At 46.5% G+C, this 27,457-nt stretch overlaps 1 protein-coding gene across 2 annotated transcripts in view; it reads right to left on the bottom strand.

The window, feature by feature from the left end:
- SERTAD2 (SERTA domain containing 2) overlaps positions 1-27,457 on the bottom strand; it is a 121,005-nt gene that overhangs the window by 11,036 nt on the left and 82,512 nt on the right. Inside the window, exon 1 of one of the 2 annotated variants that reach the window (XM_008254335.4) lies at positions 11,457-11,664. The exons of the other annotated variant lie outside the window; for it this stretch is intronic. The gene's annotated coding sequence lies outside the window, so the exon portion shown is untranslated. Of the gene's footprint in view, positions 1-11,456; positions 11,665-27,457 lie in introns of those variants that run through there. 2 annotated transcript variants of the gene reach the window in all.

Raw genomic sequence — 27,457 nt, 5'->3', positions numbered from 1 at the left:
GAATATTCATGGGCTCTTCAAACAGCTTGAGATCCAACAGCTCCTTCGCGGGGAGGATGGGAGGGAGAGCACTGCACAGCACAGACCTCAGGGTTGGACAGCTTCAAGGCGGCGCCTGAGCTCCAGTCAGAAGGCTCTTCTGCCACAGCCTCCCTCCTCCTCTCAATGGAGGGCAAGCAGCAGGCTCACACGGGGAGTGTGCACAGCACACACAGCTGGGCCCCACCAACCTGCACTCCCGGCAACTTTTCAGGTGCTGCTGCCCCGGGGACCTCACTTACTTAGAGAACCACGATTTCCTCTTTCCCATGTCCTCTCTGAGCTAAAGGATGTCTCTACTCAGTTCATCCTCACTGGGACGGTCCTCCCGATTTCTGTCTACACGGAGTAGAACAAAAAGGAACAGACACCATTTTGATGATGGCTACTGACAATGTGCAGAATTAAAGAGTTAGACAGTGAGAGAGACAGAAAGAAAGGTCTTCCTTCCGTTGGTTCACTCCCCTAATGGATGCCACGGCTGGCGCTGTGCCGATCTGAAGCTAGGAGCCGGGTGCTTCCTCCCAGTCTTCCATGCGGGTGCAAGGACCCAAGCACTTGGGCCATTCTGCACTGCCTTCCTGGGCCACAGCAGAGAGCTAGATTGGAAGAGGAGCAACTGGGACTAGAACCTGGCGCCCCAACCAGGACTAGAACCCAGTGTGCCAGCACCGCATGCGGAGGATTAGCCAAGTGAGCCACGGCACCGACCTGAACCTCAGTTTTAATGACAGAACTCAGCCTCTCAGACGGATACACCAGACCCCACCAGCACAACCCAACCCTTCCCATGAATGCAGAGAGGGCTTATGCCCAACATCCAAAAAGGAACTGACATGGCACCAATGTTTAAAAGCACAACACTTCATAGCTTTTTTCAGGCACTAAGGAAAACACACACACACACACACACACACACACACACACACACACCAAAACCACAGGGTGAGTATTTGGCCTTGAGGATAAGAAGCTCATGCCTCCTATCATGATGCCTGGGTCTAACACCCAGGGTCTGGCTCCTGACTAATGGGCACACTGAGAGGCAGCAAGCATGGCTCAGGTGATTTTGGCCCCTGCTAACCAGTGTGGGAGACTAGAATTCAGTTCCAGGCTCTCCTCTTCAGCCCAGCCCAACCCAACCCAACCTGGGCTGTTAAAGGGCATTTAGGGGTCAACCAATGGATGGCAGCTCTGTTTGCCTGCCTCTCAAATGAAAAAATTTTTAGAAAGAAAGGTAATTCAAACAAAGTGAATCAAGAAATATTTAATTCTATTCTTCAACTTTATTTTTTTAAAGATTTATTTATTTATTTATTTGAAAAGGAGAGTTATAAGAGAGAGAGAGGTCGTCCATCTGCTGGTTCGCTCTCCAAATGGCTGCAACGACCAGGGGTGGGCTAGGCCAAAGCCAGGAGCTTCTTCCAGGTCTCCCATGTGGGTGCAGGGGCCCAAGGACTTGGGCTATCCTCTGCTGCTTTCCCAAGCACATTAGCAGGGAACTGGATTGGAAGTGGAGCAACCAGGACTCGAACTGGCGCCTGTATGGGATGCTGGCACTCAGGCTGTGCCATAGCACTGGATTGTTTTTCAACTTTAAAAGCTACTGTCTCTAAAACAGCCTTTTTAAAAAAAAAAAAAAAAAAAGAAAGAAAGAAAAAAAAGATTTACTTATCTATTTGAAAGGCAGAGTTACAGAGAGAGACAGCAAGCAAGCGAGAGGCCTTCCATCTGCTGGTTTACTCCCTAGATGGCCAAAATGGCCGGAGCTGTGCTGATTCAAAGCCAGGAACTTCCTCCAGGTCTCCCACATGGGTACAGGGGCCCAAGGACTTGGGTCATCTTCTGCTGCTTTTCCAGGCAATAGCAGAGAGCTGGATCAGAAGTGGAGCAGCAGGGACTCGAACCGGCTCCCATATGGGATGCCTGTACTGCAGGCGATGGCGTTCCCCAGTATGCAACAGAGACAGCCCCTTAAACAGGTTTTAAGTTCACTTTTAATGCTGTCTGAACTGTCAAAATTGTGATTTTATATAAAATCTATGTCTGCAAACCACCACTCTGTCATACACACACACACACACACACACACACACGCTGTAACCTTCACCCCATCTCTCAGTCACCAGGGCTTCCTGGCAGTCAAGAGCCTGGGGCTAGCCTCAGGGAATTGTGGGAGGCCTGCACCAGGAGCCCTCCCCAGCCCACCTCAAAGGCTCCAAGCCAATCACAAAAGAGATGTGGAAGTCTGCCTTATGGTTGTACCTAATCCCTCACAAACAAGAGTCCCAACCCAAGACAAGAAAAGTCCCTCACCACCAACAGACTTCCCTGCTTAATATGCAGAGAGAGAGAAGTTAGGCTTCAAAAGATCTCTGAGAGGAGAGGGGCTCAAAATTGGTAGCTTGGTTCCAATTTCTGAAGAGAGGAAGTGATAGGGAAGGTGTGTCTGAAAGATGTGTGACTGAAAGTGACCAGGCAGCGGTGGAGCCACTGGCACGCTCTCACAAGGGTGTGCTGTTAGTACGCAGGTGGCTCAGAGGGAGGCACTCCTGGAAGCCTTCACGTCCACACACCTCAAGGCCCTGCTGGTTCATGCCCTCCATACACTGTCAAGAGCCTGATCCAACTTCCTTTCGCAGTAGTAACAGGACTAGAAATTCAGCGGTGTCCTTTTTCAGACCTACGGCAGACTTCACAATTAAGCAACTTGCTGCTTTAAAAGTCAGCTATGTGAAGGTGGCTACAGGTGGGCCTGTGGGGCCCGGGGAGCACAGTAGAGGCCGCCCCTGGCTTGCAGGCTTCAGACAAAAACAAGTTTTTAAAGACCTGAGCGGGCACAGCTGTCTGGGGAAGGGCTCCTCACTCCAAGGGCAGTTTTCAGAGGCTGTCTCCCTGGTCTCACCACTCTGCTGGTGGAAGCGGCCAGCAGCGCCCATGCCAACACTGAAACCATACGCTCGGGTCTCTGCACTGACATCAACCATTCAGAGATACGTGCACACACACGCGCGCACACATGCAGCCCCTCTTTGGAAAAGAAAGGCAGCAAAGGCTGAGGAGAGGCCAGCGGGGGCCGTTTCCTCTGACACCCAGTGCCGCCAGTACCCAAGGCTGTGGGTGGAACCGTGTTCTTTCTGTTTCTTTTGAGGAAGGGGGTGGAAGAAAGCAGCGCCCATGGCACAGTGAACTGTGTGCGTGACAGGCAGGCTCCCGGCCCCAGAGAAGCGGGCTCAGAGCTGGGCCACAAACTGCTTTGAGACAACTTGGGAAAGAGAATATTCTCCTTCCCCTCCTTCCACATACTGGCCTTCCGCCGGGTGGTTGGAAGGGAGAGGCGGCTCTCAACAAAAGGGTGTTTCCCACCAGCCGGGAGGCCCGCCTCTGGGGAAGGGCTCTTCAGAAACCCGGCAGCTGGGCAGCTCGCTCCCGGGCAGGAAGGAAAAGCCCCAGCCTACTTCCATGGGGGTGGGGTGGGAGATGCTGGCTCAGACAACTTTCACGACGGAGCACTGTGACCCCACCCACGTGCTCAGCACCCGACAACCTCCCCACCCCCACACCAGGGAGCACACAAAAGCCACCCTGGGGAAGGTGATGCTGGCGGGGTCGGAACAGGAAGCTACTACAAGCAAGAGGGTCTCCGCTGTCCCTCCTGCAAGAGGGTGCAGGGCTATGACTGCCCATGGCCCAGGGAGTGCCAGCAACAGTGGCAAAGCAGCCCCAGCTTCCAGACACACAGGGTAAGGGCTCGGCCAAGACAGCTAGACAGCAAGTGCTGCTAACCCCTAAGCTGCCTGGGGTCAGAAAGCGTTTTTTTTAAACGCAAAGCTCATCCAGGGTTTTGGAGGTGCCCACAGTAACACCCATGCTAATTGGTAAGTAAGACAAAGCCTCCCCTAACAAATCGGCAATGTAATTATAAAGCCAGTCACTAGAACAGCCAGTTACCCGTGCTCTGGGAGACTCTGAACCTGTAACCCGACACCACTGTTTGCAGCCGGGTGCCGAGGGCCCAAGCCTCCCCCGCCGACCAGGCCAGGCCCGCGGGGCACCGCAGCCGCGCCTGGAGCTCAGCCCCTGCAGCTGCACGGAGACCCACAGGACGACCCTCCTGGCCTCCTCCTGGCAGCCTGCAGGGAAACTGAAACCCCGCCATGTCAACCTCCAAGTCCACTTCAGAAACAACGGCTCTGACTGTACGCGGCTGTTTTCTACAGTTCCCATTTTAAGAAATTCTAGCTTTCTCTCGCAGAATTTTTACATGCTTCTATAAAACTGAAGACAATTCCCAACACTGGTGGTTTATCAAATATGATTCTTTTCTCTGGAAAAATGAAAGAAATTTTAGAGATATTGATAACTAAATGCCATTAGTAAACAAGAGAGAGGAGAGGGGATATTTCACATCACTATTCCTTACGAATTAATTACGGTCTTGTCAGCAAACATTTGGAAAGAAAATCAGGCACTTTAGACTAAATATCAAGTTGTGTAAAATGTTTCTAATCTCCTGTCTTATTGGTACCTCTGCCAGCAGGGAGTTTTAGGTCTTAATCTCAGGTCTATGCAGCCACAGAAACCAGTCACCTTCTCCCAAGGACAATGGAAATGCTACCAATTCTCTTCTTTTATTTGAGGATTCTGGCTAAACGACTGCACACCTAATTAAAGTTAAGGTTTAGTAGAACCCGACAGTTCTGAATTGGAACTTAACAAACACATACATCAAATATGAGCTGATGCTTTGTACTCCGGGAAGGAAAATAACCCTGAACATGTTGATGGAATACGACAGGCAAAATGTCTGTGGCTGTCGATGCTGGGCGACCAGTACAAGGTGACGCACTGTACTCTTCCTTTTACTGTTCAGCATGTTTGGAATTTTCCACAATAAAACGTTTAAACTACGACAAGTCAATACAAACCTTAGAAATTCTATGAAATTAAAAAACAATCACAATAAATTATTTGCACATTCAGTGAGAACCATTGTACTCATTTTAACTGCTAGATTTTTGCACAGAAGAAAGCTATCCGTGCTCCAGGTAAACAAGCCACGTCCAGCACGAGTCAGAACTCCTTTACATTCTGACAGACGCAGCACATCCACAAGGGGGCGCAGCAGAGTAACAGGCGGTGGGAATGCCTTTCTCCACTGCAGTTTCCAGCTACACATCTCTCAGAGCACAAACATTCATATCCAAGACTGCTCCCAAATTCAAGCATCTAAAGGACAATGCTGAAGAAGTTTGGAGGCTTGCCAAGCACAACCCAGAAAGGTTTTGTTGCATGTGTATAAGTAGCATTGATGTTTCAAAAACCATGGTTAAAATCCCTGGAGGATTCCTGAAGTGAGAACACGCTCACACAACAAACACAAACCCATGTGAGGAGAAGATTTGGAGAAGCCAGCAGCTCAGAATTTCCAGTGCGGTTTCTAAAGTGGACTCTGAACCACACAATGGGTCTCCAGAATTTTATAGCAGAGAAGCCTTCACTAATCCCACTGCTTCTTAATAATAGTAAATTACCTCCATTCGGAACAGATACCGCTGCGGGCAGTTATTTGGGAAAACCCTTCATAAAGGACGCTGGGAGGAGCCATTTAATTGTAAAATGTAGTGCAATTAACCTTAGGGAGATAATGAAGGGAGTTACTGTGTAACTACTTGCTGGAATTCTCTCTATGCAAATTACAAGTTCAGATTATATGATGTTGTATGTTCAATAGCAAGGAACACAACAGATGAACTATTAATTGTCACTGTTTCCATTTGAAAATTGGTAATTGTGAACATATTTATATATAATAAGGGTTTAAATTGTGATGCTACTTCCTAATAGTTCAGGGCCAAGAGTCCCTCTTCAGAATCCTGAATGTGAAGCTTCCCTCACGTTAAAGGGCAGGAATCCTCAGACGTGAGCGACTCTCCCCAAAGATCGCGTGCCGCCCTCATGAAATATGCCTCTCTCCCTCCCCCCATCCCTGGGCATAATGAAGATATTTTTTCTCCCCTATTTATAATTGGATGAGATTCTGTTTTCAATCCTCCTGTAGCATCTTTTCCCCAAAGATACCTTGTTTTTCCCCTCACGCTAGAGACCCTTAACAAACAACGTCAGGAAAAAATAAAAAAGGCCTAGGCTGGAAACCAGAGGTTTTGCCAAAAGTGTATAACAAATTTCCCTCCCTAAAGAACATCTTCAGTTACATAAAACAGGAAAATGTAAGTTTTTAGAATAATTCTGTGAAAAATTAAATTGCACCTTAGTTAAAAACCAAAGGTTGCCTCCTAGGTTTTATGTTTCAGTCAACTACTTGCCACTGAATACAACCAAGGAATAAAAACTACGTATGCTACAGCAGGAAGTGCTTCAAGTGTTTCTTAAAAGCTAAAAATTAAAAACTGATCACACATTCAAATTTGTATGCTTTATTGGCTGTGAAAGATCACTTAAAATATTCCCAAGTACAGAATATATTTAATCTTTTAACTTCTACATGTAGTCTAAAGAGGAAAATTGGATGTTATTTTTTCATTCACTTAGTAAAACAAAATAGTGTATGGCTTAAAACTAGATTCCTTAAGAGAAAAATATCACATTTCTAAAACATGGCATGAGCACAAACGTTGTATGGGATAATAGCCATGTACTTAAGAGACACATTGAAGGGAAGAAATGACTATTCCAATATGGAAATACCTGTCCTGCGTAAGTACCCCATATGCTCATAATGTTTATTTTAGTTGCCTATAAAGATGACGCAGGCTAACGATAAGGTTTTACAAAGACAATTTAAACTTTATATCTTCTACTTGGATAATTCACACAGTAGAAAAAAAGCAATGAGGATACAAAAGTTGAGGACAGCAAATGATACTTTGTAAACATGGTGGCCACCTTCCTTTTTAAATAACTACTTTGGGGCTCTTTTGAGATAAAAAGTATTTCTTCCCAAGGACTTCTGGGTATTAATACTGATGACTCACTGAACTTTAAGCAAAGTCATTCAGTCAAACACAATCAAAATAATCCGAGGTCCCTGGTAAATGTAAGTAATGTTTTTAAGGAAAGTACTTCTCAATCACTTTATCTTTGGTTACCTTCCGGGCTCCTTATAGGAAACCCCCAACCTGCCCAGCTCTCTATTTTAAAAAGCACTCTGTATTTTAAAACTCCTCGGGAAGAGACCACCAACAGGCCCCCAACAAGGGGACAGGTCCATCATGCCCAAATTGCTCTGCCAAGATGGCTTTCTGTGACAGCCTGGCACCCAAAGGTGTCCCCAGGGCCTCACTCTGCAAAAGAGGAAAGCAACTGGAATCATCTCTTCTAAAACAAGTTAGCTGCTCTGGGGATACAACTTGGCTTAGGCCCCCTGAGCGTGGCTGGAGTTTTATGCCTGTTCTGTTGCAGAGATGGCCTTGGGACTTTCAGATTCCCCGAGCTTAACTCGGGCACCTCTGCACCAGGGCGGGGCGCTCCAGCAAGCTGGCTCCCAGCCCCGGGAGCTGTGGCATGGCCCAGGATGATAAGCCGTGGGACAGGGAGGCTGGCGCACAGGCCAAAGGTTCATGCAGCAAGGGCCTTCTGATTACTGAGTGCACATACTACTTCAGCTCCGGAGGGCTCACGCACAGCCCACTGTCAACAAGACTGCGTCTGGGTACGTGTGTGGCCACATGAACAATAAGATACAGACACATGTGCTGTCCCAAAGAGCCAGAACCCTCTCCTTTTGCTATTCTATGAGACACTCCTTGGAAGCCTAAAAGTGTTTGGTGTAGCTTCTCCTTTCCAGCTAACCATCTATGAAGGCTTCTAAAGGAAACAAAGCTTGAGAACGGGTTCCTCTCACCCTGCACACTACAGGCTCCTGCAAAGTGACAGACAGTGAACGAGCTGGAAGAACTTCAGTTTGCTGCTACTGGAGTTTCCAGAGAAACAAAGCTGCCTTTGGGCACCCCAAACTTGTCAGACCTGCTGTAGCAGTCGCGTCCTCCCTCCCTTCAGCCCCCGCCCCACGCATCCGCATAGCTCAGGCCACTCTCACTCGGCGGAGGCAGGGCCAGCTCTGACCAGGCAGGCAGCGTCAGCGTGGAGTGGGACGAGAGCGAGCGAGGAGGCCGGCTCCACTCCGCACAGCAAGCTGCAGGAGGCGCAGGACGCCCCTTAGGTGATCCTGGGTTTCCGCCACAGACCCATCACATTGGGGCACTTGCTTCACTAAGCCTGGCAGGCATCTCCAACCAGGTTCCAACAAGAGACAGCTCTGCAGCCCCTCAGACTCCAAGGAGAGTAGAATTTCCCAGAGAGCTTGCACTGTTTCTGGCACTCGTGGAAACCAAAGGGATCTGTTCTGTCCTCTCAGAAGCCACATGTCTTACGAGACTGTAGTGTTTTCATTTTGAAATTTTGATTTGTATGTCAAAGAACATTTCTACACAGCCCAGCATGTTTTTGTTTGTCTCATGATCTTTGAGAAACAAAACAAAACAAAACAAGGCATCTATTTATCACCCAGAATAGGAATGTCGTCTTACTGGGCTGACATATGCCATTCACAGATTCATACAAAGAATGAACTGCCGGGCAGTGCTAATGGAGAAAGACACTGCTGTACACAATGAGTGATGGGCGCTTGGGGGGACAGTTCTGTTCACAAGGACTTCCCAGCATCTGCACACAGGGGAGGTGTTTGCCTCTAACACCAACAGCCCTGGCTGCTTCAGACAATAAAAAAATAAATAAATAAATAAAAGCAAAAAAGACTCTCCAACTTTGGTTAGTAGCTGCTTCCTTCGAAAAGATTAAAACGAAATTAAACCTACACACTTCCAAACCAGAGTTGTAGCTTGTGTGTTCCGACACATTGTTACAGGAGTAATTATTAATGACAGGTGGAAAGTATTTCGTTGGTGCATATGCTGTGGTCACAGCAGTTGTAGGTTTTCATGTTCTTCTCGTTAGTATTAATCAATGGAAAGACCTACGAGGGCTGCGGTTACCCGCTTGGGAGGCCATTTTCACTTGAACTGGAGCTTGCCCTTTGGTGCCTTTAGCATACACCTGATCTTTGGACTTCAGTAATCAGAGACAGCTGCTCCCTCCCCCTACTCCTGCCACTAAGCTATCTCCTATGGGATATGCCATGACAGTAAAGACATTTCTGTAGCCATTAAGTTTAAAAATTCTACAAGTGAGATAAAGTCCACATTCCTGAACATCATGTTTATTCGTATCTTGATACACAATATTGACCAGGTGGTCTTGCTTCTGCTGCTGGGAATGAGACACAAAATAAAGCCTCAGATTTTCACCAGTCTCTTTCACAGTAGCAGTAGCAACAACACAGCAAAACAAACCTCCAGAAGACTCTTGCAGAGCCTTTACCTCTCTTAGTTACTAAATTATAAAACATTTTGATGGCAGATAAACTTGCAGTGTTGTGACTTTCATCCTGCCAAGGGACCACTGCTCAAAATACCAACTACATGAAATCTGTCCTGTTTATAGTAATAAAAATAAATAAATACTGGATGCTGTAAGCTATCAGTCACCACACAAACCTGAGTTTAAAATATCAAAATATATGCTATTGTACTGGGATCATTATTAATAATGATTTAGTGTTGTAGCAACTCGGTAAAATTTATATTTCAGCATCTCAAATGAATTTAAAAAAAAAAGCTTCAAAGAGGGGACAATTCAGCTAACAAGTGCAAGCACTGCCTAAATCCGAGTGAGTACCTTCCTCTTCGTCCTTTAAGGAAACAAGTCTGAGCAGCTGTTACCCAAGAAGCTGACACTCGCCTGACGCTGAAACTGTTCCCTAGGCCACCTGCTGTCTACACTGGGTTGCCATTATAAGATGTGAGTTCTCTCCTACCTGTCTTAATGAAGTACAGAGGCAGGTGTTTACAAAAGGGGGTGGGGTGGGGCTGGGGGGCTGTCAAATACATTTCATGAGGTTTTTCTCCTGAGAGCAGCATGTCTCATGGCTATGCACACTTTAATTAGCAGGGGAAAGAACTTGGAATTATTTTAAAGGGTTCCAAACTGGATGAACAACATTCACAACTTTATGTTAACACCTAAAGCCTCTAAGAAGCTATAGGAAAACTTTCCTTTTTTTTAAAGAAATTGATAAAATGAACAGGAAAGCAGACACCCACGAACGCGTGACTCTTGCTGGGGCCAGAAGCTGGAGGTCTCTGGGTGGGTGTCTGCATCCTGACTGCACAGCCCCGCATGCTGAAATCAGAATAGCCGGCTAGGAGCGGGGGAGGGGAGCTCCCAACGCGCCCGGACCTCCGGGGGAGAGGGCAAGGCCCCGCAGGGGGTCGTCAGGCAGGCCCCCGCCCACGTCACTCTTGACTTGGAACACGCAGGGCCTCGGTAATCCTACCGGTGGCTACAGGGTCTTCACACACACACTACGGACACTGGAAATCCTAAAGCGTTATGTCACGAACAGAGTTCGAAACCACTTACTGTCCTCCGCGAGGCCGCCCGGGGCCGCTCAGTTCGATGCCAATCCACGCCGCGGCGGCGTGCGGCCGGACGTCTCACCCTGCCGACTGCCCTTCCCCGCTCGGGGCCTGTACAAACTTCACTTTCTACCTCTGCCACAGCCCGGCGTGCAGGCGAAGAGGGACTCCAAGTCCAAGTGATTTTCTGTGAAACGTAAACCACCCCTCACACCCCAGTTGACGGCGACCACCCCGGCTGAAGGTGCAGGCACCGTGCAGCCGGGCCGGGGGGCGGCCCGCCGAGGGCTCTCCCCGCCGCCGCGGCCCTCGCCCGCCCCCTGCCCCGCGGCCCGCAGTCGGCTCGGGACAGCTGGCTGCAGGGCCAGGCCCGCTCCCTGGCGGTCACAGGCGGCGACCACGCAGATGACTCGCAGGTTTTCTAACTTGAGAGAGCAGCGAGACGCCAAGTTCTACACACGGACAGACCCACACTCCACTCGCTGGGGCGCGGACGGGAAAGTGGATGGGGAGGGACGTGTCTAGCAATAAACACACCGGGAAACTCACAAAAAGGCACTACGGCAAGTTGGATGCCAGCCCGGCCCCGGGAACTCAAAAAAAGTGAAGCCGCCCGTGAGCCAGCAACCCGAGCCCGGCAAGTCCCGCACGTTCACAACAACGCGACCGCGACCGCCGCCGCCGCCGCGTACCGCCCGCGGGACGCGCTGCCGCCCCGCGCCGACCCCTGCCCGTCCCTTCAGGCCGGCCGCGCGCGCCGGACTCCCCAGCCCTCGCCCGGGGTCCGGCGGCGCCAGGGGCACCCTCCTCGTACCTGCCCCGGCCCCGCTCCGCCCCCGGGCTCTCCCGGCCGGGCCGAGTGCCCACACCGCCCCCACCCCGAGGATCCCCTCCGCCCTCCGCCAGCGCCGGGGAACTCACCACATGCAGCTCCACCTGGACTAGCGCATGGGGGGAGGGGGGTTTCCGCCCACTCCTCAGCTACGCCCGCTCCATGCGGCGTGCCCGGCGCCGGGGAGGCGAGGCCGAGCCTAGGACTCCGCCGCCGGGAGCATTATACAATGGTGGCGGCGGCAGCGGCGGCGGCGCGAGCGGCGCAGCCCGGCTCCAGCACTCGCCGTGCGGGAGTGACGTGCGGCTGCGAGCCTCCTGCGAGCTCCGGCCCCGGCGCCAGGCCCCGCCCCGACCCCGCCCAGGCCCCGCCCCGCGGCCCCGGGAGGCGCGATAAATGCGGAGCCGGCCGCGGCCGCGGAGGAGCAGGAAGGGGCCGGAGGGGCGCGGGGTAGCACCGCCCACAGCTTCCCTCGCAGCCGGCGCGGCACCCTCTTTCTCCTCAGGAGAGGCTGAGGTAGAGGAGGGGACTGACCCGGAGCCCTCCGGCCAGAAGACCAAGGAGGTCCCCAGGACCCACCCTCCCAACGGGAGAACGACGAGGCGGCTGTGACAAAGGCGGCGGCGGGCGCCGCGCGCGCAGCTCGCCGAGTCGCCGACCGCAAATATGACAGGCATCTGAGCTATTCGGCAGCGCGGGCCGGTCAGCGGGCCGGGCAGGGTCCCCGCGGAGGCGAGGGCCGCGGCTTACCCCGAGGGGCTGCCTACGCCGCTGGCACTGGCCCGCTCCCGCCCCGGGACGCGCGGAGGGGGTCCTTGGGACCGGATGGGACCCCCGCTGGCGCAGGGCAGCCGAAACCCTTTGCGCGTGCGGTGGCCTCAGCAAGTCCACAGTACTTTGGGAACCGGGCAGAGCCGTGGTGGCCAGCCCGGGGGAGGCCAGGCTCGGAGGCGCAGGGACGTGGGGTACGAGGGTGCCGGTTCAGCCCCTAAGTGTTGTGCCCTTGGCCTTTCCCCGCCCCTACGAAAGCGTGTGCTTGGAACTACTTAGATTCAGTACAGCGCTGGCTGGCAAGGGGCGTGTGTGCGTCTGATGGTGCGATTTGAAGAGCCTCAGGAAAAGAAGCCAGGGAGCCAACTCCACTGGAAAACGAATGATTATTTTTAAAATCGCTTGGCGCGATCAGCGTTAAGATGTTACAAAAGTAATTCAGACACCTTAACAGTCTGGCGGCCGCCCCACTCAGTATCATCTCGGGTCACTTTGGCGTTTAATGGACCACTCTATCCGTTATATTTAAGGATAATAAAGCTTTAAGACCTCACATAAAGGTGATTAGAAGTTGTTAACATCAAGACAAACTTAGATCTATTCAAACCTTTAAGTAATGAGTTGTTATCAATCAAATTGATGATCTTATCGAAATTAAACTTAGACTAAAGTCTTGGGAGAGGAGATGCTGTTTCTTGTTTGAAGAGGAGTAGAAAAGGTTTTTACAGGCCTTTCCATGCAATTAAAATCTTTACAGGTTTCTTTAGGTGTAACTAATGCCTGAAGCTAATGATTTGTAGATCTCTTTGGGAAATTTCATTATAATGTATAAAACATTAAAAATTGTCAAGTAGTGTTCAGCAGCCCCTCTTGCAGGTCTTGCTTAGTTTGTGCCTGGGTGCAAGTTTGTGCCTTGCTTAGTTTGTGCGTTCATGAATTGAAGTTAGCAGAAAGACTTGCAGAGTTTTGTGGCTGCTGCTGTTTTCTAGCAAATGGACTACCAAATGTTGCAGTGTTCCTGCACAAAAGCACTAAATTCAAAGTGACAATCTGTTTATCTCCAAAGCACACACCTGTTCTGAAGAACAGTTTGTGCATGCTCAGTAAAGGTTCTTGGAGGGCAACCTGAGTTTTGGGATGAAATGGTTTCCACCTCTTCACAGTTAATGAAGGCAGTAACTTAACATGGACTCACAACTCCTACTCCACTCCCTCCACCCCCATCAGAGTCTGGCATCTCTCACCAGCAAGTTAAACCATGAGGCGACAGCCTCAGCAGCTGCCCATGTGGTCCAGCACCAGGTGGTTACCCTCTGTCCCCCTCCTTCTAGCCCAAGCTTGGTCACACACAGGCCAGCACTATTCCTGCTCAGCCCTGGAAATCCAGGTCTATTTGGATAAGGAAAGGCGCTCACTGCAGGTTTTTTTTTTTTTTTAAGATTTATTTATTTATTTGAAATGTAGAGTTACAGAGAGGCAGAGAAAGAGAGAGGTCTTCCTTCCGCTGGTTCACTCCCCAGATGGCTGCAATGGCTGGAGCTGAACTGATCCGAAGCCAGGAGCCTGGAGCCTGGAGCTTCTTCCGCTTCTCCAACATGGGTGCAGGGGCCCAAGGATTTGGGCCATTTTCCACTGCTTTCCCAGGCCATAGAAGAGCCGGATTGGAAGTGGAGCAGCCGGGACTTGAACCAGCACTCAAATGGGATGCCAGCACTGTAGGCAGCAGCTTTACCCATTATACCATGGCGCTAGTCCCTCTCTGCACTTTTGAAGTCAACTTCCTTTAGTATAAAATGGTATGTTTTTAAGATTATTTATTTATTTGAGAGGTAGTTACAGACAGAGAGAGAGAAAAACAGAGAGAAAGGTCTTCCATCTGCTAGTTCACTCCCCAAATGGCAGCAACGTCCAGAAATGAGCCAATCTGAAGCCAGGAGCTAGGAGCTTCTGCCAGGTCTCCTACATAGGGGCCCAAGCACTTGAGCCATCTTCCACTGCTTTCCCAGGCCATTAAGAGAGAGCTGGATTACAAGAGGAGCAGCTGAGACACGAATCCACACCCACACGAATCAGCACCCACGAATCAGCACCCACGAATCAGCACATGGGATGCCGGTGCCACAGGCAGAGGCTCAGCCTACCATGCCACAGTGTCGGCACCAATGGTATGATTTTTAAAAAATTATTTACTCCTAGGAAATGAATGGGAAATGCTTAGTGAACACAGAGGTTTGGTGTGCACTCTTTGGGACATTTACAAGCCCATTTAAAACGCCCCTAACTCAGAGCCTTATTCAGAATTTAGTTTCTCTCCTTCCCAATTTCAAATAACTTCAGAACAGTGATAAGAAATGAGGCCAGCCCTCCACATGTAACCATCAGAAACATATCTGGGAAGAAAATGAAACATTCCTTTTCTAAACTCAGAACTGTGATGGTAAGTTATAAATGCTCGTGGGTTTAATTTCAGAGGCGTGCTGCTCGGCATCACTGTGGTTCTGGGTACCAGTTTACACTTGGCCGCTTCTCTGCTGAAACTTTCTGGGCTCTCACATCTTACAGACTAAGTACACCGCGGCACTAACTGAAGGCCACTTTTAGCACTTGATTAGCATGCACCAAAGAAACCAGGAACAAGCTCGATATATAAACCAAGAGAGACTTCAAAACAGGCTTCAAATATCACTGAAGTTTTCTTCTGCCTTTATTATACTTTATCTTTCAGGTTTCACCCAAAATACTAGCAATATTCAGTCATCTTTATATCTTGCAAATATTGGTTTTGGTTTGATGGCAAAAAAAAACCCAAAAACCTGATAAGTGTTTCAGTTGTTAAACTGCATAGAGCCAATTGGGCTATATAATCTTCTCATGGAAAATACAGATATCTTAACTGTAAATTTCCCATTCACTGATAAATTGAAGATAATAAATCTTCAAAATAAAGTTCTGGGAGTCACATCACCAAACTGATGACCAAGGAGTCAATATGGGAAACAATGATTTGGAAAATCAAACATTCTCACGAAGACGGCACAGCATTTTTCAGCCATTAGCAATTTAGAACTTGATTCTAGGGAAGGAGCAAGTCCATTCATTTCCAGCTAACTCTTCTCTGTCTCTGCATCCTCTTGCTCACACAGGTCACAACTCACACAAGTCAGAAGTTCAATGCCAGTGAAGGGTCCCCTTTGCAGAGCTTTCCATGTTGTGTAAGTAACCTCACTACAACCAACCCTGTATCCTGTGTAAGACACAGCTTTTTCTCTTTTGAAAATCTGAGAATATTTAAATATGTACTTGGAACACAATCTTAATGATAATATTTGAAGAAAATGCTTTTAAAACCATTTTCTTTCGTTTCAGCATTTTTGGACCAGTCCCTTTTAACCATCACTAGAGAGGATGGTTGCCATTAGCCGTAAGTTTCCTTCCTTTTCCATTTGCTACTATTTTCCATTGAACAGATTTTTTTTTAAGATTTATTTTATTTATTTGAAAGGCAGAGTTATGCAGAGAGAGGCAAAGACAGAGAGATCTTCCATCCACTGGTTCACTCTCCAAATGGCCACAAAAGCCAGGGCTGGACCAGGCCGAAGCCAGAAGCTTCCCATGTAGATGCAGGGGCCCAAGGACCTGGGCCATCTTATACTGCTTTCTCAGGCCATAGCAGAGAGCTGGCTCAGAAGTGAGGCAGCCAGGACCTGAACCAGTGCCCATATGGGATGCTGGCATCACAGGCAGCAGCTTTACCCACTAGGACACAACTCCAGCCCCCATGGGGGAAAAATAATTTGAGGTCCATAGAAATGGAAAGACCTGACTTGGTGACTCTAGTGTCCGTTCCCTTTCTGCCAGATACTACTCCACTAACACTGGCGGTTGCTTCTCAGAAACCTCTCTCCTTGTCCCCAGTTCTCGGCACAGTACTACCTGTGGGCCTCCACACTCTGACTGTGTACTTCTGGTCTATAAGCCATCAGCTGTTCCTGAGCTGGCTGCACTTGACACACTCAGTACTTCTGGCTCCCACGGGACATTTCAGTGAGTGTTGGACCTCATGCAGCCCCTGGAGCTTTCTTGTCCCCAGAACTACCTGGGGGAGATGAAGCATCTTGGACTAGGAGTTGGGAGATCTTGCACAAATTGATTACTTACCAATGATGCATCTGTGACTTTTTAGTTTCTTACTCTGCTATGCCCCGATTTCAGATCAGCATGGGTTCTAGTGAAAAGAGCTTGGGGCTGCAGAGTTGGGAAATTTCGCATCCAGCCCCAGAGCCACAGTGGTCAAGGAGGCTGAATCAGAGCCCTGGCATCACCGAGTCTGTTTCTGCACCCAGCAAAGGGAAGCACTTGGCCTCAAAGATTTCCAGAGCCCCTTTGCAGAGCCAGGAGTCTTGGAAAAGATGATTACACGGTGACCACCCTCACGGAGAGTTTTAGTCCTAAAAATAAATAAATTTAGTCCTGAAATAAAAAGTTTTGTAACCTACTCAGCTTGCCTGGAAGAATAAAATCAAGTTCACATCCACACATTTCTAAATGAAAGAATTAGAAATACAAACAACAATGATATGCTGTCTTCAATCAGATGTTTTTCATGGGCAGACGATGAATCTAAACACTCCGATCCCCATTCTACTGGCCTTGCTACCCATTACGGTTCCCGTCACCTGGCTGTGGCATCTGGAAGTCCCCCACCCCCAAGGTTGACTAGGCACTTTCCTTTGGGTCTGCTTGTTTGCTCTCAGTAAGGCCTCCCCGAGTCAGAGGCAGGGCAAGGGCTGCTACCCCCTCTCATGCAGCAATAAACAGAGGCTCTGAGAAGGACCTGGCAGCCCCACACTCCACTCTGTCAAGCTGAGTCTCAGGGACGAAGCAGGTGCAGAGGCTACAGATCTAGCATTCATTGACATTTTCTGCGGAAGCCAGGAGAGCAGAGTGTCCTGAGAAGTGAATGAACTCCCACGAAGGGCCAATGCTTTACAGCCAGGAAAAGCACAGTCAACCTATAGATAACAACTGGACGGGGCACTGTGCCAGACACTGGGGGTCACTTAACTCATCCCTGGCCTGGGGTCATGGAATAGCAACACTTCCATTTCTTCTTCTTCTTCTTCTTCTTTTTTTTTTTTTTAAAAAAGGATACTAAAAAGTTTATTTAGAATTTCATAAGAAAGTAAACAGAGCAAACCTCATTGTATCAGGTGTATTTTGGTGCACAAGCATCATAAAAGATAAAACAATACTGTCACATATCTTTTCTGTGAGTCTTTTTTTTTTACTTTTATTTAGTAAATATGAATTTCCAAAGTACAGAACACTTCCATTTCTTACACCAAAAATTCTAGCCCTGCCTGTTCTTGACCTGGTTAGCACCACATGAACCCACAAAATTAACAACCCACAATCACCACAGCAGACAAGGAATAAAAAGCATCAGACATATCCTCCAGCCCCTTGCTCATTCCCAATACAGTTCATACAACTGTCATTCTTGTTACTACTCTGTCTCTTGCTGCTTGAATAGTCAGCATTCACTAAATGAATGAACAAATAACTGAAGAACTACTGAAGATTTACACCAGCTTCATAAACTTATGGGATTAAACTAAGGCATGGCTACGTGTGTCTGTGTGTATGTGTCTGTCCATGTGTATGTGAGTGATACAATACTGTAATGATTACTGCTTTTCAGCATTTCTAAAATGTGCCATTGACTTAATAGGACTAATGGGCAATCACACAGTACATACTAATAAGAATTATCTAATCAAGAGCAAGTATGTGGTGAAGTGGATAAGTCACCACTTGGGACACGCACATCCATATTGGAGTGCCTGGTTTGAGTTTCAGCAACTCTGCTTCCAATACCAGCTTCCTGCTAATGTGCACCTTGGGTGGCAGCAAGTGATGGTTCAAGTATATCAGTCCCTGCCACCCTCATGGGAGACCCAGATGGAGTTCCAGATTGCTGGCTTCTACTTGGCCTAGACCTGGCTGCTGTGGGCATTTGGGGAGTGAACCAGCAAATAGAAGATCTCTTTCTGTTCTCTCTCTCTCTCTCACTCTCGCTTTCGCTCTCTTGCTCTCTCTTGCTCTCTGTTTCTCTCTTTCTCTGCCTTTCAAATAAAATTAAAAATTTTTTTAAAAGTCTGTATAACCTCACTGTTTGGGGAACAACTTTGCAGATAAACATCAAATTATTGCCGTAATTCCACTATTGTGTACCTCTTCATGAAAATTTTCCTCCTACTATTTATTTTAAGAATTGCAAGTTTCAGTTAAATTATATTTGAAAATAGAATATTTGATATTTATGGGTTAAAAAAAAAGCCAGTTGGAAGCTGGAGAAAACCAAAATATAGACAGAGGCTGTCAATCTTGAGATTGAAAAAAAAAAACTGCCTACCCCAATTTTCAAGAGAGTACCTGCATGATTCAAATGACAACTTATTATTGTCACCTTCACATACCTCATGGTCATGGAATACAAAAATATGCCAATACATGCTATAAATATTATCAACCAACAGTAATCTGAGAATAACTCGGCAAAATGATACAAAAATATTTTTCAAAAGTATTACTCTGATGACAGATAACCTTTTATGTTTCAAAATCAAGCACATTCATATGACTAGACTAAATTCCATGTTTGCTGTCTGTACTCTCACATCTATTGTAGCATCTGTCTCGGACTGTACACCTTCAAACTAAGTCAGAGAGAAGTGCAGCTTGTTTTTGTGGTGTCAATAACATATTTAAACCATTTTTTGAAATGCAAGCTATAAAAATTCTGTGAAAAGTTAAAAATCAAAGCGCAAGGGTGTCCAGCTGACCAGGAAGTGCCTGCAAAGTGTGGGCTAGGAGAACAGGCGAGCGGAGGGTGCAGGCGAAGTGGTGACGTGGGATGCAACGAAACGAATCCGACCTTTGCCACTCTGAGTTTTTATTAGTTTTCTGGAAGACAGCTAACACTTTTATTTTAGCCACCAACGTAGAGCTGTCTTTTCAAGATTTGTTGCCAGAATAAACAAGACTTTTTCCAAAATTATCCAACTATGCAATAACAGCAGTCCTTTGCTTTAAAAGTTGGAAAAAATATATTTTTAAATTTAAAATTTATAATTTTTATTTCTAACATTTCAGAAATGCACAGACTGAAGTCAGGTAGGAAGAAACTAAAGCAAGCAGCTAAGACAGACAACACCACCACAGTAGGTACATTTGCGTAACCAAACTTTTTTTTAAAAAAACCATGCTTTAAATATTACACAAAAGTTTTAATCTTGGTAAGTAACAAACTTGTTTCTTAGAGAAGTCCTATTTAGGTCATGTGGAACTCCTTAAATGGGCAGTTATCAGAGAAATTGCCTTTAAGGTGACAATAATAGTGTGAATGATCTATATGCAACTTCCCTTTTTAAAAACAGAAGTTGAATCTGTAACACCAAATTTAGAAAAGAGAGTGGATGGCAGCAAATGCCCCGAGAACCATCTATACATAGACAACCACTCTGTTCTGTTACAAATAAATCTACACTCTATGATCTTGAATTTGCTCACACAATGCTTATATTTAACTGTCCCTAAAGATGATTCATTTAAAAGAAAACATACATGTGAAAGAGTCACCTCAAGTCAAAAATCTCACCAAGCAAGTGCCAGAAGCCCTGAGTGTGACTACAGCATTTCCTTGGGCTTTGTTGCACAGGAGCCACACAACCCAGGACGTGGAGCAGCAGAGTTTTGTGGACCTAACGTTAGTAATTTAAACATTTCTGCTTGACTTCCTGTAAGAGACTACAACCCAAATTACAAAAGGTATAAAAAGCTTTTTGACCAGCTATTCCTTTTCAGTCCATTCTGATCTGTTATCATTTTAAAACCCTTAGACATCATGCTTTTAATTGGTACAACAAAAATAAAGTTGTAGGGAGCCAAAAGTGGAAAATGAAAAAACAGACACCTTTCCGAAGTTCATCAGATGAAAAGATCAGAACTAATAGGGAGGCTTACCATTTTATAGACAAGAATACTAAATAAATGTCAATTTTCCTCCAACCTCATCAATGCACTGATTGCAATTCCAATTTAAACTCCCATTTTCCCCCATGGAAGTTGGCAGACTAATCCTAAAATTCATCTGCAATAGAAAAGGGCCATGAATAAAGTTAAACAAGAAGATGGGGGATGTGTGCTATCAGATACCAATGTTTCCTTAATACAGAGATCTAGTAATGAGAACACAGTGGGTACAGACAAATAAATCAACAGAACAAGACTGAGAGCGCACCAACAGAAACCACACATTTATGAAGCGTGAGGTTAACCAGTGGAGAAAGACTGGACCATTCAACAAACAGCTCCAGGTCACAGGCATGAACAAGAAGACTAGGTACTTAATTATCAAAAAATACATGTCAGGTGGTCCAAAATCTAACATACATATTTTTTAAAAACTTTAAAACTTTTAGGAAAGAATACAGGAAAGTATGGCTTCACAGCAAGGAATGCTTACTGACTACTGTTTATCTTCAGAGGTTCATTCTCCTCTGCGCTGTGTCGTGTCCTGCAACGCTGACCTCCAGGAACTGCCTCATTCAGGCCCCTTTGCCAACTCGCTTCCTACTGGACATAGCGAAAGAGGGCTCCAGAAGGAGATGGGGGGCAGAAGGGAGAGACGCTCGGCTGCTTCTGCCCTGCTCCAGGCTCCTGTCTGGTAGTACCTGTTGGTCCACAGCCCCAGCTTCTGTCAGGGAGCCGCTTTCCCAGGATGCCAACTCACACTGGCCGGCAAGGCCATGTCCTCCCCCTTCTCCCTCAAGCACAAGGACGGTAACAGCTTCCTGTTGTTGGTCTTCCACATCTCCGTAAAAAGTCTGGTCATTAAAGTCTGTTTAGTTGAATCATTCATCTAGTAGTTTCCTGAAGAGACTCTATTACAAAATAAAATAACCAATGCACAAAGTACCAACAAAGATCAATAACTTTGACTATATTAAAAATTAAACACCTATTGAGCAAAATATCCTATAAACAAGTGAAAGAAAAGCTAGAGACTGTCAAACGATATGTGTGATTTATGGACCCCGCAAAAGATTAGTATTTAGAATGAATAAAGAACTCCTCTACACTAATGTTTGTCATATCTGTTAAAAAGCCTCTTAGTTGAATCATTTGTGTTGAATTTATAAAACGTTTTGCATATAAACTCAATAGACAAATGGGTAAAAAAGGAAATTCAAATGTCCAATGAATATGAAAAGATACTCAACCTTAGCAGTATATGAAAAATACAAATTAAAAGGATTTCATGGTTGTCAAATAGACAAAAACTAAAGTGTGACAATCAAATATTGATAAGGGTGTAGATAAGGAACTCGCTAAATCACTGGTTGGTGGGTAAGCTGGTGTGACCACTCTGCAGATATGTGTCATTACCTAGTAGAGTTGGGGATGTACACACACACACACACACACACACAGAGGCATTCTCAATAGGCTTCCACAAGAAAACCTGCCCTGCAGAGAACGATTTCAGTGACCATTTCCTCAGGCCTCCTAGGAGGGACGGTATAAATCTGAAAGCAGTCCTGTGCAAGCAAGTGTTTAACCACCAGCGGGGGTGGATGGAGAAGGAAGCTCTTACTTGCAGCGTTTGCTGATGTCTGGAGTGTAAGTACCCACACCACTGCTGATCTTCAGTCTCTAACTGGAACTTCAGAAGTTAGGAAGAGAGTCTCGCCCAAGTGCTCTTAGGAGCTGCCTGTAACTCCAGCCCAACACCTGAATTGCTGTAGACTCATAGGGCAAAAGTAAATTCATCACCTGCCATGACACCTTAAGGTCCAGGAGTTGAATCTGTTAAACTCTGGAAGAGAAGGGCTAAGCCTAGAATCTACAGAAACTCATTTTTATTCCCATGGAGACAGAGATGAGGGTTTAATGGTAGCACTGCTACTATAGCAAAATATTGGAAGCAACCTTGATTTATCAAGTAGTTAAAAAGAACTGAAGGTACCAGGCATGTCCAAGACATGCATCAACACGTCTAAGTCTCAAAAATATCATGTTGCATATAATAAAGTAAGTTGTAAACTATAAACAATAAAATCTCATTTACTGAAAATATTTTAAACATGCAAAACATTGTATGTATACATATATGTGCAGTTATAGAAAATATATTAGAGACCATAATAAAAAAATATATTAGAGACCAAAAAAGCCACTGAGGAATCTGAGTGCCTTGGGTAAACACAGGAGGGCAATGGAATTGGGGGAGATGCCCAGGTGGCTTCGAGTGTGTCTAAAAGGCTTAATTTCTTTTCTAAAAGCACCAAAAGTGGACTGGTGCTGTGGCATAACAGGTTAAGCAGTCCCCTATAAAGCTGGCATCCTATATGGATATGTGTTCAAGACCTGGCTGCTCCACTTCCAATCCAGCTCCCTGCTAATGAGCCTAGGGAAGCAGCAAAGGAGGGCCCAACTGCTTGGGCCTCTGCATCCATGTGGGAGACTCAGAAGAAGCTCCTGGCTTCAGTCTAGTTCAGTCCTGGCTGTTGGGGCTATTTGGGGAGTGAACCAGAAGATCAAAGATCTTTCTCTCTCTCTCTTTCTCTGTAACTGCCTTTCAAGTGAATAAAATAAATCTAATTTTAATAACCAAAAGTAAATAAACACATAATTAACTATTTTAACTTACTGTTTCAGAATATATTAGACCAAAGAAATATAATTCCTTTTTTTTCTTCCTTAGGGCTCCAAAGTACTAGAACTACCTGTTTTTCCCCTACAATTTCTTTTTTTTTTTTTTAAGATTTATTTATTTTATTTGAAAGTCGGAGTTACACAGAGAGAGAAGGAGAGGCAGAGAGAAAAAGGTCTTCCATCCACTGGTTCACTCCCCAATTGGCCACAACGGCCAGAGCTGTGCCAATCCGAAGCCAGGAGCCAGGAGCTTCTTCCAGGTCTCCCAATTGGGTGCACAGGCCTAACCACTTGGGCCATCTGCTGCCCTCCCAGGCCATAGCAGAGAGCTGGATTGGAAGTGGAGCGGCTGGGTCTCAAACCAGTGCCCATATGGGATACCGGCACTGCAGGTGGCGTCTTCACCAACTACGCCACAGCGTTGGCCCCACCTACAATTTCTATCATTAGCAGATATTATCAAGTACTGCACAATATTTGTATTTCAAATATGCCTTTACTTCCTATGCTTTCAAGAATAAATGATTTATTCTCACTTTGATACAATGCCCTTCTTTCCTGCTTCTCTTTTTTTTTAACTTTTATTTAATGAATATAAATTTCCAAAGTACAGAATATTGATTACAATGACTTCCCCCCCCATAATGTCCCTCCAACCCGCAACCCTCCCCTTATCCAGCTTCTCTTAATTATAGACTATAACACCCAGGAATGATGCTAAGGAAACTCAGGGAACCCCACTGATTGACAGGGCTACAGCCGGTGTTTTGATTAACTAACCTGCTTGGCTAACTTCTATCATGCGAGAAAGGATTAAAGCTTCCTCACACAACATAAGAGGCTTCTGGTGACTTCCTTACAGTAAGTACCCAAGAAGTTGTCTAGCAGGGCCAGCTCACTTGGTTAATCCTCCGCCTGTGGCGCCGGCATCCCATATGGGTGCCGGTTTTAGTCCCAGCTGCTCCTCTTCCAGTCCAGCTCTCTGCTGTGGCCCGGGAAGGCAGTGGAGGATGGCCCAAGTCCTTGGGCCCCTGCACCCGCGTGGGAGACCAGGAAGAGGCACCTGGCTCCTGGCTTCGGATCGGCACAGTTCCGGCCGTAGCGGTCATTTGGGGGTGAACCAACGGATGGAAGACCTTTCTCTCTGTCTCTCTCTCTATCACTGTCTATAACTCTACCTGTCAAAAAAAAAAAAAAAAGGTCATCTAGCACTAGAAAGTGAAATCTTGCCTTTTTTTTTTTAAGAAAAAAAAAAAAGGAAACACACACTTTCCCCAAGAAGTATCTTTCACTTGGTGTTCAGGTGCCCACCAACTGCTACACCCAACACATCTGGGATCTTTCCTTCTTGTCTCTGGACTCTCGGGAACATATTGGTGCCTCAGCGCCTGCATGATGTGACGGCTCTTTTCCAAAGAGATCGTCTGGAAATTGGCCTGTGTTAAGTAGACACGGTTCTACCAACTAGCAGGCATTCTGAAGCTAGGTGGTTCTAAATAAAGAACTCTAGTCAACAACAGGAAATAACTCCCACAGAAAAGCGGGGCAGAATACAAACTCTCACCAGCTCTTGTACACAGCTCACAACAGCCTTTTGTTCCATGCACATGAAGACTGAAATCTTGACTTCGGAGCATTTGGGGGACCTTTGCAGAGCAACAAAACGTTTCTTTTCCTTTCACTAGTGTCCTTGCTGTCCTCCCTCTGAAAAAGTTAGCCTCACAACTTGACTTCTCACTATGACAGACAGCTCAGAAAACGGAAGTTTCTATTTTAATATTCGTTTTCTTAATGGAGCTCCTCAAGAAAAACACAATCGACTTCTGATTTAAAAGTAACTTTTCCATCTACTATGTGTGATGCCATGTAAACACACTCCTATACATTCCAAAGAAGAATGGCACCTGCAGAAAATGTTTCTAAACCAGCCATAACGATGCCTCATATTAACATTTTCCTACTGATAGTCCAACAAATCAATGCAACTAGAAGGCAAATGTATTTTCTCTTCAATGGCTTCCATTACTTTTTTTTTTTTTAATGCTTCCATCTTGAGTCTTTAGAAAAACAGGGAGAAACATCTAGATCTCAAGTCAAACAGAAAGACATCTGGACAGGGGCTTTCTATCTTTCTTTTTTTAAAAGATTTATTTATTTATTTATTTATTTGAAAGGTAGAGTTGAGCGAGTGAGGGAGCGAGAGAAACTCTTCCATCCGCTGGTTCACTCCCCAAATGACAACAGCCAGGAGCCAAAGGAGCTTCTTCCAGGTCTCTCACATGGGTGCAGGGGCCCAAGCACTTGAGCCATCTCCCGCTGCTTTCCCAGGTACATTAGCAGGGAGCTGGATTGGAAGTAGAGCAGCCAGGACTCGAACCAGCGCTCATAAGGGATGCTGGCACTGCAGGCAGCAGTTTAACCTACTATGCCACAGCACCAGCCCCTGGATGGGGGTTTTCAAAGTCAGAGTGACTTCAACTGGCCTAGCACAGCACAGGTACTCCCGGGAAGGGAGATTGGCCGAGCAAAACACCTGCTATCTGACTGCCCTCTGTATTCTTTTCCTTTCCCCCTCTGCTGGCTCCTTCCTGCAGTCAATCAGCGGCAGACTCCACCTTTAAGACAAGAAGCAATCCTCCCCTGCTTCAGTGCTGCAGCAGCCTGGGCTACTCCCCTTTATCCTTCACCACTTTAGTCTTCTTTCTGCTTCCTCTGCCTCCTGCAGGACAACTGTACCGGGCACCCAAGTAAAGGGCCACAATGCCCCTAAACGCCATGACCAGTGGACACTTCTCAGTTCCTCACACTGCTTAGTGTCTTTGCAGCATCTGACACAATCAACCACTTCCAACTGTTTCTTGCAGGTTGAAATAAATTCTCCTGGTCCCTTTCTGACTGCTTATGGATTCCTTTGCTTGCTCCTCTTCCTCTGCCCTCTCTATATACCTGTAGTTGTAGACATTTTTAAAAAAAGGATTTATTTACTTGAGAGGTAGAGTTACAAAGAGAGGGAGAGACAGAGAGAAAGATCTTCCATTTGCTGGCTCACTCCCCAAATAGCCTCAACGGCAGGAGCTTAGCTGATCCAAAGCTAGGAGCCAAGAGCCTCTTTCGGGTCTCCCATGCAGGTGCAGGGGTCCAACCACTTGGGCCATCTTCTACTGCTTTCCTAGGCCACAGCAGAGAGCTCGATTGGACAACGAGCAGGCAAGATACCAACCAGCATGCATATGGGACACTGGTGGGTACCACAGGCAGAGAGGCTTAGCCCACTACGCCACAGCACTGGCGCATGGGTAGTTGTAGATTTTTTTAAAATGTCACCTCCAGCTGCAGTCTGAAGCCAGAGAAGGGTATGTACTTGCAGTGCAGAGGTGGGCTTTGGGGATGGTTGGTTAGGATGCCTGGGGCTTTAGGAACATTTGGGAACATAGGTGACCTAAAAAAAAAATCTTTCAAGTTGATAATCACTACATAAATGTTAGTGTATTCCCAAAGGTTTCGTCTTTGCTGCTTTTCTCTTCTCATCCTATAAATTCTCCCTAGGCAATCTCAGCCACATTCAGGGCACCTACATGCTAAGGACTCACAGATCATTAACTACAATCCAGACTCTGTCCGAGCTTCAGAGCTGACCTTTTTATACAGGCTGTTAAAGGCATTTGCGGAATGAACCACTGGATAGAAGATCCCACTCTTTCTATCTCTCTGTTGCCCTACTTTTGAAATAATAAACATTAAAAAACATTAGCAAAAAAAAAAAAAAACAAAACAAAAAAGCTGGGGCTGGCACCACTGCTTGCAATGTCAGTATCCCATATGGGTGCTAGTTCATGTTCCAATTGCTCCACTTCCAATCCAGCTCTCTGCTAATGCTCCTAGGAAAGCAACAGAAGATGGCCCAAGTCTTTGGGCCTGTACCCATGTGGGAGACCTAGAAGAAGCTCCTGTCTCTTGGCTTTGGCCTGGCCCAGCCCAGATGTTGCAACCATTTGGGGAGTGAACCAGCTGATGGAAGTGCTCTCTCTCTCTCTGTAACTCTGCCTTTCAAATAAATAAATAAATTTTTAAAAACTCATAAAGGTAAAACTGACTACATCAAAAAACCCTAAATAACAAAAAATGCCATAAGTAAAATTGAAAGAAAAATGACAAACTAGGAAAAATACTTGCAATACAGACAACAAAGACTTAGTAACATTTAATCTAAGACACTCTTATGGATCAGCTAGAAAAACATCAATACTAAACTAGGAAACACTGAAACTAAATTAGGAAAATGAATGAAGGACTCAGCTAATCATTCTGAAAGGAAGAAGCACATTAAAAAATAAATACAGGGTTGGCACTGTGGCACAGTAGGTTAATCCTCTGCCTGCGGCACCGGCATCCCATATAGGTGTCAGTTGTAGTCCCGGCTGTTCCTCTTCCAATCCAGCTCTCTGCTAAGGCCTGGGAAAGCAGTAGAAGATGGCCCAAGTCCTTGGGCCCCTGTACCCGCATGGGAGCCCAGGAAGCAGCACCTGGCTCCTGGCTTCGGATCGGCACAGTTCCAGCCGTTGCAGCCATTTGGGGAGTGAACCAACGGAAGGAAGACCTT

Source organism: Oryctolagus cuniculus, chromosome 2, assembly GCF_964237555.1.
Source record: "Oryctolagus cuniculus chromosome 2, mOryCun1.1, whole genome shotgun sequence".
In the NCBI taxonomy this organism is placed as follows: Eukaryota; Metazoa; Chordata; class Mammalia; order Lagomorpha; family Leporidae; genus Oryctolagus; species Oryctolagus cuniculus.
The sequence above is the reverse complement of the archived record's forward strand: the minus strand, read 5'-3'. Positions and strand labels throughout refer to the sequence as shown.